Source organism: Cyprinodon tularosa, unplaced genomic scaffold, assembly GCF_016077235.1.
Source record: "Cyprinodon tularosa strain WSP-4 unplaced genomic scaffold, ASM1607723v1 ctg151, whole genome shotgun sequence".
In the NCBI taxonomy this organism is placed as follows: domain Eukaryota; kingdom Metazoa; phylum Chordata; class Actinopteri; order Cyprinodontiformes; family Cyprinodontidae; genus Cyprinodon; species Cyprinodon tularosa.
In genome coordinates this window covers 1,325,642-1,331,641 of record NW_024038343.1, presented here as the reverse complement: position 1 = coordinate 1,331,641, position 6,000 = coordinate 1,325,642, and positions in this window count along the sequence as shown.

Genomic DNA, 6,000 nt, shown 5'->3' with positions numbered 1-6,000 from the left:
CAGGATTGTGGATCGTGATAATAGAATGTTACACAGTTTTTACTTTTTTACAATCAAAAAGTAATTGCTCATTGCCTGCAAAAAAATAAAATAAAATTTATATTTTTCCTAATCTATCTATGCAGACAGCTGTCCTGTGAGGTGTTTTAGTGTCAAAGGGTGAAAGGTGGGGTACACCCTGGACGATCTGTCAGTCCTTCGCAGAAGCAATAGTAGAAAGGAAAAGCTCCTTTTTAACAGAAGAAAACTCCGACAGAACCAGAAACAGAGTGAGCAACCTTAAACCAGAGATTGACAAGGGGTCCAAGGAGAAAGAAGCAGACATTCAAAACTAACATAGAACCACTGATCTATATTTTCTATGTCAGAAAATGTAACATTAAACTAGCTCCACTGGTGGCTCTGTCTGGGAAAGAAACTGTTATGCAGATGAGCTCTGAGCCAGTTTCCATGTCGAAGGGGTGAAAGAGAGCCCATAGCTATGTCTAGGAGAGAAACAGAACTAAGAACTGAAAGACAGACCCAACTCAATCATCTATAATCTAAGGTGTAATGGCAGCAGCCCAGCTGATGTTTCTCTCCAGGATAATGTCACAGCTAAACAGAAACAGACAAATTAATCTACTATGACGAGAAAGGTGGAACATAAATTTAGGGGTTGAACTAATAAATACAGAAGGAACAATAGAGATTTAATAAAGCAGAATGATGGAAGGGGTCCCTATGTCCTCAAGCAGTCTAAGCCTTTAGCAGCATAACTATAGGGATAGCTGAGGATCACCTGAGTCGCTCTAACTATAAGCTTGAACAAAAAGGAAAAGTTTAAGCCTAGCCTTAAATTTAGACAGGATGGATGTCTGGCGGATTAATACTGGTAGTTGGTTCCACAGGAGAGGAGTCTGATGACTAAAAGATCTGCCTCCCATTCAATTTGAGAAATTCTAGGAACTACTAGATTGAGAGCAAAGGGCTCCATTAGGAACACGAGGAATGATCAGATCCCCGATATAAGATGGAGCTTGGTTATTTAGTACTTTATATGTGAGAAGGAGCATTTTAAATGATATAGGATTTAAAAGGAAGCCAATAAAGAGCAGATAAGATAGGACAACTTTGATCTCTCTTTTAAATTATAATCAGATCTTTGGATGCAGCATTTTGGACCAGCTAAAGACTTTTAACTACAGTTTGTGGACTGATACAAAAGAATTGCAATACGCTTGCTTTGAAGTGACAAATGCATGGAGTCCATGGACTAGTTTCTCAGCATTGCCCTTGGAGAGAATATTTCTCATTTTTGCAAAATCCTAGAGATTTAAGAATCAAATTCTACAAACCTTTTTGATATGGCATTTAAATGAAAGTTGTTGATCAAACATAAATAACTCCAAGGCTTTTGACTTTATTATCTGAGACCAACTTAATCCCATCAAGATGAAGTGACTGATTAGCTTCTTTTTTATACACTCTGGTCCAAAGACAATAACTTCCATTTTTTTCTGCATTCAAAAGCAGAAAGTTAAGAGTTATCCCAGTTTTTATATCTTCAAGATATGCCTGCAGTCTATGTAATGGGTTAGTTTAATCAGGACTAATGGACAAATATAGCTGAGGGTTTCATCAGCAAAGCAGTGGAAACTAGAACAGCCAACATGAAACAGATTGTTCCTTGGCATGAGGGACACCTAATAAAAATTGCAATTTCCAAAATATCATGTCACAGGCACACACACACACACACAAACACAGACTCTCATAAAAAGAAGAGGTAATTAATCCCATACTGTCTGATCCTTTTACCTTGTGGGAAAAAGACAACTGGCCCTAGCAATGATACCTGTGGTACTCCACAGGTAACCCTGGTGTCATGATCACAACTGCGGTAGCTGATCTAATTACTCACTTCATTCACCTGCTGTTCCCTCCCTGCGCTCTACTTATTATTCATCTTATCCACCTGTTCGGCCTGCTTTATATACGGTTCAGCCCAGCTATCAGGGCCAGATCATTATCCTTAGTTATTCATTTGTATTCGTGTTAATTGTTCATGTTTGTTTGTTTTTTAGTTTAGTTAAGTCAGTGGTTCATGTCCTGACTCTTGCAGACCAGTGTGTATAGAGGGTGTTAGTGCTTGTCTCCTGTCTCTTGATCATGTCCCCATTCTTGTCCGCTGAGACCTCGGGGTTTTGGCTCGGCATGCGGGGGGAGCTTGGGTTCTGGCATTTCTCTGCGGAGGCCTCTGGTTTTCGTTAGGAGTGTGGGGGAGGCCAGTTTTAATTTCCATAATCCTGGCTTCTAGAAGGAATACAGTTTAAAGTTTCTGCAGTTATCCTGTTACCATGTCTTGTCTCTGTTCCTCTCAAACACTGGGCCTGCCAGTCCCCATCTGAGCGTCTTTGTCTGAGCTCACTGCTGGACTCATTGAAACTCTGAACCTTCCTGAATGCCCTGTGGATTCCTGGAACGCTGAATCTGTCTGTTTCTGTTCAGATCGGAACCCCTGGTCAGGCTATGGACTCCTGGATCTCAGAGAGGTCCTGTTCTAAACTGTTTCCCTGTTAATAAACTACTTACTAATCTCATCTAATGAAAGTAAAGCTACAAACATGCTTTAAAAGCCTTCTGAAATAATTGGATATAAATCTTGTGACTTTGCTAAATCTTAGCAAGAATGCACACAAATTAGCTTTAAACATAGCAAGTGATAAACTATAAGACTAGGTTTATTATTTTTTTTTCTAAGTTCCAACTTGGCAGACATCTAACGATGTAGTAATTGTGTTCCGGTCTGTCTGAACAAGAGCAATTGGACCAGTGCAACACTGTCAATTTACTTTTCTCAATTTGAGGCTTTTTTAAATAAAAATATGTTGGGATGTCACAGGTAGAGGCATTTCGCATTATAGCCCTATGTTTTTGAATAACTATTAATCCTTCAGACACATGTTAGGCTGTACACCACCCTGGAGAGAAATATCAGCTGTGCTGCTGCCATCAAAACCTTTGTTTATAGATGTTGGAAATCAGCCTGTTTTTCCAGTGTAATCCTGTTTCTCTGACTGGATGGATATGCTCTCTTCATCCTCTGACATGGGAGTTGGCTCAGAGCTCGTTTGCCTGGCGATGTGTTTCCTGGACCGGGCCGCCTTTCACAGCTGCTTTCTGTATGTCTGCTTCTGTCTCCTTGAACCCCAGTTGGCCTCAGCAGATGGCCGCTCACACTGAGCCTGGTTTTGCTGGAGGTTTCTTCTTGTTAAAAGGGAGTTTTTCCTCTCCACTGTCGCTACAAGCATGCTAAGTGTGAGGGATTGCATCAGAGTCAATGAGTCGATGCAATCAACTGGTTTCCTTAGATAGAAAACTTTGAATCAATTTGACTGTATGATCTGGTGAACTGTAAAGTGCCTTGAGATGAGGTGTTGTTAAATGGGGCTATAGAAACAAACTGAATTGAATTGAATGCCTCATCATCGATTCATTTTCTCAGCAAATAGTCAGCCACTATAATCAATGGGAGCCTTTAGAGTTCCCCCAGACCAGCACAGGGTATTAGTGAGCAGACAGCCAGGCAGCAAAAAATCTCAATGCAACAAAAGGAATTATAAGATATCATGATATAATATCATATCATTTACTGATGAAGGACTTTATTTAGTTAGTGACCTTTCACACAGACTCTATAATGTGTACATCCTCCATATAATCCCAAATAGAGGTCATTTTAGTAGATAGAATATACCCACCAACTCATTGGCATTGTGGCATGATCAACAGCATCTATTCTAAAAGACCCAACTGTTGTGTTTTATTTTCAGATAATAATCTGAATGGGTCTCCTTAGGATGGTCAAAGTTTAGGTCCTGTACACAAAATTTCCTTTAAAGCAACCCTGTTGTAAACTTTCTTGCATGTTTCTCTCTGACATGTCTGACATGTTCCTTGGGCTTCAAAATGCTGTTTGTTTACAAATGCAAGCTCTGATGCCTTCACAGGACAGCTATTGTTATACAGAGATTAAAAAAACTCATAAATTGACTGTTGTTATTCTTGCCAGCAATTAGCCATCATTTTTCTGATCATAAACTGCAAAAAAATGAAATGATGCAACATTTTATAAGACGTCACAATAATTTGCTGCTATTTTTGATCCCTGTCATAGCTATAACCAGGACCGTAACCAGGATTTTTGACATACCGACGTCAAATATTGCGATAAATCTTACTAGACAAAAAAAACATCCTGGTATGGTGACTTTTCAAAATATATTTTGGAAATGTGAATAAAGAGAGTTAAATCACAAGCCCATCGAGGAGGTTAATATGAACATGTTTATTATAACAATTCCAAAACTCACAAAATATTATATATATTACATATTTGAGTGAGTAAGTAAGTATTATTAAAGAGGTTAAAGGACCATGAATACTTTTTCCACAGCAACAAGACCATCCCCAAAATATATTACAGCCTACAGGGTGTAGATTTTGAGGATTATCAGATTATAACTTTGATATGAAGAAAAATACAGTATGTGTGCAACATTACTCCATTTGCGTCATGGTTACATAACTTGAGTCTTATCAGTTGGTTCTGTACTGACTCTTCCAAATGTATTCATGGTTAATAAATAAATAAGTGGGCCAGTTTTTTTTTTTTCGTTTTTTTTTATAATAACTGCTGTTTTTTTTTATCTAAAAATGGATTTAATAAAACAAACATAACACAATTGTTGGCAAGATCTGGTATTGTACGGACCAAAATAAAAAAATATACAAATATAAATGCAAAAGAAACCCTGTTTATATTTATATTTTTAAGCATATAATTTAATCTTTAAATCCTTTGACGACTTATCATTTGGTGCATTGATACATTTTTGATTATATATGAATATAGTAAATAATGCATGTTTACAATACACATACACATCGAACAGATTATCATCTTCTTTTTTTTTTTTTTTTTTTCGGTGTCCTGTCTGGCAATGTGGCAATAAGAATAATTGTCTTGATGCCAAAAAGAGCCCAACAGAGTTTACTTTCACAAGTGGAGCAGAACGTCTATTGTCATAGTGTTCCACTTGATTTATGCATATAAATTGCTTTATTATAATTATGCAGGGGGTATTACAGATTATAAGGACACTCCAATGTAAATAGAACAGGAAAGGAAAAACAGAATAAAAAAGGACAAAAGATGAAAGAAAGAGGAGATAAAAGAGAGATAATGATAAAACATCTTCAGTCTGCTTCATCACCTGCAAAGAGGTGTAAAAAGAACAGCACAACCAACGGACATGGTACAAGGCATACAATAAAGTAACACCTAGATACTATCGCTGAAGTATAAGTAGTATTATTTAATCTGACGTGTATTCTGTGTTACCTGAAGATAAGAATATGGGCTTTCTGTATGGAAGTGAATCTCTGAGTACCTGGAACGAAGCGCTTGTAAATGGGCCAGTTTAAAATCCTATTTCTTTAAAAAATTTATTCTGAATCAGAATCAGACATACTTTAATAATCCCAGAGAGAAATTATTTTTGTTACACGCTCTAGATTTACAAAACTTTATATATATATATATATATATATATATATATATATATATATATATATATATATATATATATATATATATATATATATATATATATATATATATATACAAACCACACAAAATAATGTAAATATATACACATATAACTCTCTCTTCAGTTGATATTATTAAGTTAAAAAGCCTAATGTATATGAATAAATCAATCTTAAATCAGCATAACAATTTTTGACTTTTTCTTTTCAGAATTTTGACAGTGACTCTCACGAGTTTCACATTTTCTGCAAATAAACAGGAACCGTGAAAAGTATAGACCACCGGGAAAGAATGGTTATGTGACAACGTGGACGGACAGATGACTCCCTATGTTCTGGCTGATGAACCCTCCACAGATAAACTCCAGACAGGGGGCTGTGTGTATCGCGGAATCTCGCGAGAAACTT